Source organism: Pterocles gutturalis, unplaced genomic scaffold, assembly GCF_000699245.1.
Source record: "Pterocles gutturalis isolate BGI_N339 unplaced genomic scaffold, ASM69924v1 scaffold47404, whole genome shotgun sequence".
NCBI lineage: Eukaryota > Metazoa > Chordata > Aves > Pterocliformes > Pteroclidae > Pterocles > Pterocles gutturalis.
Window position 1 is genome coordinate 1,290 of NW_010132532.1, and position 9,216 is coordinate 10,505.

A 9,216-nucleotide genomic window follows, 5' to 3' on the forward strand; every position below is an offset into this window, starting at 1 on the left:
AACTTTGGGAATACAACTTTGTGTTAAATAAAGCTATTTCTGGCTTACACAATATTTGCACAGAAAAAAAGTAACTGTACGTTTAAAGGACAGAAACTAAAGTGGAAAAGTATCAGGAAAATTGTTTCCTTAAGGCAAACCACTTTTCAGATGGAGAAATTAAATTTAAAAAAAAAATCACTTCTGCCTGTGTGCTGTCCCCACTTGCAGCAGCATTCAAGCTCATACCAAACTGAGGGAATCTATTTTGCTCCTTCTTATCCATTCATTTGGCAGGACAGGGTCAAGTTTGCTCTTATACGTGCAGTCTAGCACACTGTGCCACAGCTCCATAAATTCCTATCCTGCAGTCTGAACTACACAGTTGTGTGACCCAGCATAGACTCAGCAATTATGGCAAGATTATGAAAGCACTGAACTGGCCATGCAGAGAGATCATTTGAATAACAGGGACTTGGTTGTCATTCTTCTACAGCTTGTATGAAATTTTCAGCTATTGATGAGAATGGAAAAATATTTTTCAGAAGATGGAACAACCTGAATACAGACTGACAGGAAAAAAACACATAAACAAGTGATTGAGGACACTAAGGCTAGTTGTAACACCTGAAACCACTCTTGTGTGTGTTTTGGTTTTTTTTTTAATAGGCCAGATTTCAGTGTTGAAAATGCTTCAACTGTAAAGAAAGTGTATTTTAAAAAAAAACAAACAACACCTGCAGCTGCATGAATGCTTGAAGATTCTGCATAGTGTTATCCGACAAATAACTCTGCAGTGCTCACAAGAGCAGAACAGCTGGTGTGGGCTGGTCACAGAGGCTGAACTCTGGCAGGTTCCTCCTCGTGTATTTGAATCACTTTAATGTAGTTTAGCATGGGACTTTAGGTAGAGAGTATATGTAAACGTAGCTTGTCAGCGTGACAGCCAAAGATTTTCACAGCTTTCTACAGCATCCAAATACTCCAGAAATTAAAGAAAGTTTAGTGATACCCTAAGAGACCTTGGAGATCTCTCCATAAATGCTGCTTCCAGTAAAGTATTCGCATACACATCTCATCTGCACTCTTAATGTATACCTTAAAAAGGGGAACAGGGGAGGAGAGTGTTGCCCTTTCTGCTGCCCTTCTTTGTTAATTTGCATGGCCTTGGCATGAACACTGAACCCTATCTTTTGCATTGCCTATTTAAAATGTTGGACACCTGCAAATACATTTGAGTCCACATAAAACCAGCGACTAAGGTAGAGCTCCTGGCTCCATCTGCAGCATCCCACACTTGCTAAAACAGCCCTCTGGCATCCACACCACAGATCACATGCTTTGGCTCCCCAGCAAAATCCCATCATAATTAGTTTTTGACAAATCAAATGCCAGCCTTATCAAAATGTAATAAGCAGCTAAATAGGTCATAATGCTTTAGCTGGCAATTATATAGATTAAGGAAAAGAAGTGGTAAAAACTCTGACATTTAGACCATTTTAAAGGTTACTTTAAGATCATTCATAATGGAGTTTTCAGCCATCAGGAATGTTACATGTAACAATATTCACCCTATGATCTGGTATCCACAGAAATGAAATACAATTCAAGGCATAAACTTTTGACAAAGTATGCTGGGTTTCAGTTTCCTTAAATAGTTCCTTTCCACTTGGGGATGTATAATTGGGCAATCACTGTATGTTGACATGACAACCTAATTTTCTTAGAGGTGCCCTAGAACATGGAGTATCTTGGGATTTCACTGGGACACTGTGTGATGTTTTCTGTACATAATTATCTCAAACTACAACTCTGGGAAATTATCCATTCCCAGGGCAGTGATAAGGGGTAAAAAAGCAATGTCTTCATTGCAGTCCAACCTGGGCCCACATAGTCTGATGGTGCATGGAGCACGTAATGTAACTCAGCACCAGAGGCACATCGCCTCGCTGTCAGTCAGTATGGTAGGCTGAGTGAGTGATTTGGGCATCTACACTTGCTGCTTCTCTGGTCAGGTCCCCTGCCTGAAGATGCCCTATGTAATGCAACATTCCTCCTCTTTAAGAGCAACATGCACATTTAAAGGAGCATCTCTGGCATTTTACTCTGGGCCGCCCCATCACGTCGCAGCATCACTGTGCTCGGCGCCACCTCCACAGCAATGTAATGCATGTTGTCCAACAATGCATGTTGTTCACAGGCTCTGCTCAGGCTCTGCCACCATTATCTGCTGCCCAGACAGCTGCTGTGAAAGCTGGGATCTGGTGGGGAGTGGAGGAAATACATCTTCTGTGACTTGCTTTCTTGATACAAAATAAGAAAACTGTCACTTATATTTTCTCTCCTTTGGCTTTTAGAGCAGTATTCATCCTGCTCAGTGAAATTGCCTTCAGATGACCAGTTAGGCTCTGGAAGAGCTATCAAAGTTACAGTAGCTTTTTCCCCTCTGGGCAATCTGTTTGTGGTCAGGCCAAAGCTGAGGAGACTGTTGGCTGTAATTTTTCTACTTGGGCTTACCACATCCTACACAGAACTGTCAGCTAAATCGCTCTGGAGACTAATTCCTAATCTTTTTCAGCTAAAATGAGACAAATTAGCTTAAAGCATTTAAAAACAAAATATGTGTGCATGCATTCATGACTGTTGGGACTCAAGTGTATTAGCCATATCCACCTTAGAAAGCTTCATCTCTTCAAAAAGATTGCTCAACAGGTCACAGCCGATGATTCAGGTACTTCAGTTACTTCACTGGCTTTTCTTATAATTCCTTTAGTCAAACTCGCAGTGCCGTTGCTGACTAGCATGTCATCCAAAATATCTCAGAGACTGCCTTCCTCTTCTGCAGATTTGGTCCTTATAACAGCTGTCATGACATTAGTTTCTTATGATAACTGCAGGGAAAATCGAACTGTCACCACCACCTGTGGGATATCCTGAACAACCTACTGGGAACAGAAGTGAAAATAGCCTCCTGTCTGCATACGAAACCCAGAGATTCCTTTTCAAGGATGGCATTTGACCCAAACAGCACTAGAGCCATTTTCACAGAAAGTCAGCTGTCAGGAAGCTACCAGCTGCCAATCCCAGACCTAAACTCATTGTGCTCCTGCCCATTTGGAGCAGAGCTGCAAGTCCTTAGTGCAGACCAGACCCTGTGTCCAACAGCCATTGCAGTGCTTTTTGCACAGATGCCTTCTGCCCACAGAAAACACCTACCGTACCAGAGCTTGAAACCAAAAGCTGCTGAACACCATCACTCACAACAATAATTAATCTCATAATCACCAGCTCAGCTGGCTGTAATTGTCAATATATTGTTTCATGAGCTTCCATTGGCAGGAAATGAATGATTTCTATCTCCTAAAAATTAAATGACTCCCAGGGTACAGTACAGGGATTATTTATACAAAGAATAAATCATAATGAAAATGTCAGGAAATAAATAAAAGGGCAGTTCTGCTGGCTGAGTGTTTAGAATTGAAATTTCTATTTGAAGCTGGTTTCAAGGATTTTTACACTACTTTAGTTATTTAACCCTAGATCCAACTTTAGTGGGTACTGATTTCTGTTTCATTTAGATGTGCCAGGACATTTATGCAATCAGAATACAACTATATATCTAATCTGGAGAAAAGAAAACTAAAATAAGTAAATCTAGAGACTGTTACAATCTTCCAACAAAATATAAGGTTATGAAGAAAAAACATCTGGTCATTCTGCACTGTCAAAGTTGCCCATTACCTGCACCACTCTGCCAGAGACAAACATACAAAGCAAATAATAAAGCAAAATATCTGTCAGAAAGCATCGTTTATATGCTAGTGAGTGGTATTAACTTAAAAAAATGAAATTCCCAAGTGGAGTGGTATGATGAGACAAGACTCAAAATAGGAGAAAAACTACGATTTGAAGCTGAAACCTCCAACAGACCTGGATGAGGAAACATCATCTTTTGAAGTGCAAAAACTTTAACATTTGCTTTGCCTTCTCTTAAGTCTGACAGATGAAAGCAACAGCAACGTCACTTTCCATATAACATAAACACAATAAAGTCTTTTTTATAGCAGGTACAGTGGATAGGAAGAACAATATGACTGGGCTCAAACTGGGCATGTCATTTTCCCCTTAAGCAACAGAACTGGCATTTAAACGTTTTTTATTTGTATTTCTTACATGTAAATAAATTCATGCAATATTTTGCCAGGAAACCACAAGAATATTTAAGTCCTCTTCTCCTTTCATTGTCTTGCCTACCAAGCTCATTCTAAGACCTTTTCAGCATTGTAGTAGCATGCTGTTTCAATGTTACTTCAATGCAGTTAGGCAAAGTTTTCCTGTGACTTTGAGTCACAACAGCCATTCTGTCAAGACAGTGACAGTACATGGAGACTGAATGCCAAAACAACTTCAAGGCTTATCTCATGAAGGCAGCTGCCTCCAGAGAGGAGTTTGCACAGATTGTCAAAGAAGTACCCACTGGGCACACAGACCACCTTGGGAAGTTCCTTCCTGCATGCAGGAACTCTTGCAGTGCCTCCAAAACTCTACATGGAGCTTGCTAGAGAAATGCATGCTAAAAGTAGAAGGTAGCCAGCAAAAACTTTGCTGCACGCATTAGAAATTATTTTATTTTTTTAAGTGATGAAACAAGATTTTACTGCTAAATCAAAACACTGTCAATAGCAAGGCAGAAACAAAGGCAAGAACAGTTTCCCGCCCCATTAGAGCAACTGAAGTGTTCGGTTTTGCTGTTAGCCTGTCTCTGTGCAAAAGTTAAAACTCATCTCCAGAAATACACACTTCTAACTTACCACCTTATCTCAAGGAGCAGCCATATGGCCTGGAGGTGAAAAGGCAATCTGCACAGTGCATACCACATAACTACTCAGAGAGGTATGTTTTGGTTTCATGACCTGTGCAGTCTGCCTACTCTCCTCTGTCTTTATAACTAAAGCATTATTTTAAACTATACAGCATGAATACATAATCATGTGTCCTCATTTCCTCCTTATAGTTTTTCTCTCTTAAAAGAGAGAAATTTTCCACTTTTTTTTTTTGGCTTCACAGCCAAGAACAGAAACAATTCGTTTCACAGCAATCCCTTCTCACCGCTTTTCTAATACCCATGCGCATTAGAACCTCATATATAATTGTTTTCAGAGAGTCAGCTTTTTAATCAGATCTGTATGTATATCGGTTTGAGCATGTGGCAGTTTAATTACTCTCTTGAATATGTGAAACACATCTTTGTCATATCTACTTATATCTGAAGAGAGCCATCCTATAACACTAATTAAAGAGGGATGATGACAATTTTTCCATACTCAAATTATGTCCCATCTGTCTAGTCATCCTCATGTTAACTCTCTGGATTAATTAAGGGTGGGGAAAGGTTGTTTCCCTGGAGTTTTGCCTAATACAGGATAAAAGTCTGTTTCAATGAAGAAACATGCAAAATTCCTTTCTTCTCAGCCCAGACTAAAGCACATAGCACAACAGAACAGAATCCTTCATTTTGCTGCTGTCTAATCAGCTAGTCATACATTGCATGGGATCAGGAGTTGTGTTCATGCAACTGTTTACTGAAGCTAGCAGCTGGTCTGAAGGGACACGCAGCACTGTCAGCAAGTCACAGCTAGACACTGTGCCCTGATATTTGGACCCAGAATTGGTACAGTGTGAAAGCACACCAGTTTTTCAGCATTGCCTTTTATCAGCCTGAGAGTATTTCACCCATAGACATTTTCTTCAGGTATCTGAGACACCTAGGTAAAATACAATGACTTCTGGTCTTGCCTAGTCAGAAACATTTTAAAGAATTTATTCTTATTAATGAGACTGGTTTTGCTTCTACATAAACCAAGCTGCACAGTTCCTGTTCGTTTTCAAGCTATTGCGGGTCCAGACTCCTCAGATGCCTAAACCTCTAATTTTCATCTAAACAGCAACCACAAAAGCTTCTAACACAGGGAAGAACAGAAAGCCCTGAGCAGTCAGTGCTGTGTGCCACCAGTGAGAAAGGGACACCAGTTGTACCAGGGGATGTCACGCCCACATGAGATTCCCAGAGGACACATGCCAGCTGCCCATCACATGCCAAAAAGTGAAACATCGGGCAGGAGAAGCAGTGTCAGCGGGGCCTGGACTTTGCTGCCCCGTAATGAGTGGGCTGAGCATGAGAATCATTTTGATCCACTCCCACAGTAAAAGCTTTTCCACTGCCTCTGGAATGGTCTCCCAGGCTTTTTCTTTTCCCTTTTGTTTTTCTTCCCATTGCTGAGACTGATGATAGAAGAATTCTTCACTCAGAAGAATGTGCTGCCGCTGAAGCCTTTACTAGCTCGGAGGGTGGTGCTGCTTTTGTTATCCTGTTTTTCCCCTGCAAATGTGCCACATGAAATTAATTTGTGGGGATTACTGCATAATATTAATTTAGGGTCATCAACTGCAGAGTCTATTCTGATCCTCTGTTTAGGCCAGGAGACAATAATGGCTATAAATTTGCATGAAAACGAGGCACCTAACTATTGAAACTGTTAAAACATATTTCTTTAATAGCTGCCATATTTCATTGTCATTGTTCATATACACCATACAAACCCAGTTTTCTTTTCAATATTTCTTCCTTTCTAGTGTACCTTGTTCTGGTTTTTTATTTCTCTGGCCTAATACAAAGCTAAGCAAGGTGCTTACAAACACTCTACACTTCAATTTACAAATTATCCGTCACCTGCTGATCCATTTTCCAAACTACAAGATAAAAATAAAATACAGATTGCCATATATAAAAGACAATTTAAATATATTTTTTCCTACAGGAATGTTGAAGTTCATCACTTTAAAGCCTTAAAACAAATTTTTCTAGGAAAGATAATAAACTCACACAGTGCTAAATCAGAGGCAGCCCGTGAATAGATATTTCAGCAGTTGCTACAGCAGTAGGTTAAAGAAAGCTTTCTATATTCTCAAAATTTCCTTTTGGTGAGTTTTTCTAACCTTGAGTTATTAACAGCACTATAAGGCCATAATTACTGAGGCAAAGAGATTAAAATATTTCTCCTGTTTTCCATTTTTTTTACTTTGCATATTTGTCACTATTGTATTCCCACTCCTCCATTTCCTATCTCTCTCATTATTTTCTCCTCAGTTAGAGTTCAACAGTCACTGGTTGTCTCATAACCCTACTTAATTTCTGGTTTTGTTCCTATGTGGTCTCTCCACAATCTGCTACGTTTTGTATACGCATAAGGTTTTGTTCCAGTTGCGCAGTAACTCTTCCTGTAGTTTGAAGTGCTGTTTTCTCCCATGCAGCTCTGCAAATAATTAGCACTTCACACTTTTTTTTTTTTTTAGGCTTAAGTTGCAGAATTTGGTTCATTAGAAAAGTCTATAGACTCCAAAGGATTTTGCACCTGGCTCACCAAGCAAGAACACATTCTTTAAGACATTAAAAAGTTCTGGCAACAAATATACCTAAATTTCAGCAACAAATAGATATTTAAGTCCGTAGAGAAATATTCTCTTACTACATACTGTGAGAAAATAAGACGGTTTAATAACAAATTCTATTTCTATATAGTTTTCCTTATATCCAGCTCAATTCTGTAATGTGAATGGTTGAGTAGCAGAAGGAAAAATACAAAGAGATAGGAAGAAAATTTTTTTTCTTAGTCCAGTATAAACCTGAGAAAAAATTCCAACAGAGTAGTATGCAATTTCAACCTCTGTGTGTGAACAACAGGATCACATTTTTTTATTCTTCCTCTCCCACCCCAAAAAAGTCTCAATATAGTGATAAAATATGATTATTTCATCCCATCTGTCTGAAAAATAGAAAACCTAGTCTTGTAGAAAGGTATGACAGTATTTTCTTTTCAAAATACATTAGTATGTTCCTATAAGCTTGCGATTTTAGTACTCATTTATTCCTCTTCCCTCCCCCTCTGCCAAGCTTGTTAATTGTCAGTCCTTTTCTCCCTGTTTTTGACACCTTACAAGAGATTTTACAAGTAATGTTTACAAGACTTTACCTATAAGAACAAATAATTGTTGGAAAGTTACAGTGAAATCTCAGCTTTGACTTTGAAAGATATAGCAGCATTGCACAAACAGCCAATATTGGAAAAGAAATAGGGAAAGGAATGGCTTCACTTGCAAACTATATTTTAACTAGTCCATCATAATAAGCATTTCCATTAATTCAGTAATAACACCAACATCCAATATTCTGAACTTAATGTAATAAATGGAGATCACATTACTGAGTTTTAAAAATTGCTTTACATAATGTAATCACTTACTTGCTTTAATTTAATTTCATTTTACATCATTTAATAAATGAATGCTGATCATTTGACATAATTGAAGAAGTAGTTCAGCTTATTATCTGCATTTCTTAAATCACCAAATAGGCTGCTTTTTTGTCATCTTCCAGGATGGTATTGTAAGACTTAACAGTTGGGTTTAATTTCTTCTCTCAGCTTCTTCATTACCCAGTGTAATCCCACTTTGCAGGAAAGAACCTAGCCCAGCTCTGCAAGCTGAATTTTTCAAAATAATTACTTAAAGCTGATAATCTAAAAGCAGAAGTTCTAAACACTCCTCATTTTTCTGTGAAGTCAGTGAGTCGAAACAACACAACAGCCTTCCCCATCTTCTCTCCAAAGTGGGGAGGAAAAAAATGGATGCCTTCCTGTGTGCAAAAGAGACAGAAAACTGCACCTCCTTCCCTTTCCTGCACGCTTGCCAAAGTCAACATGATCATGCTACTGAAGTTCCACTGGAAATATGCCACAACCCTCAGACTACCTTGAGCCTGACAGATGCTGAAAGTCTCTCTGGAGCACAACAAAGCTCTGGGCATTTTTGGAGGCAGGTAGGCTTTCACAGGGATTTATACAAATAGCTGGAATTCAGTGCAGGACTTCTACAAATGAGGTCCCAGAGGCCACCATGCCAGTACCACTATGCTTTTTAGTGACCAGCTCATGATCACCCAGGATTCTGTGAGGATGGAGGGATGAAGCTATCCCAGACTATCAGTCTAATTATATTACTTTGTTGTAAATCAAATGCATTATATGTGTAGAATCACAGAATCATTAAGGTTGGAAAAAACCTCAAGGATCATCAAGTCCAACCGTCAACCCAACACCACCTAACACACTCAACCATGTCCCTAAGCACCACATCTACACGTTTCTTGAACACCTCCAGGGATGGTGACTCCACCACTTC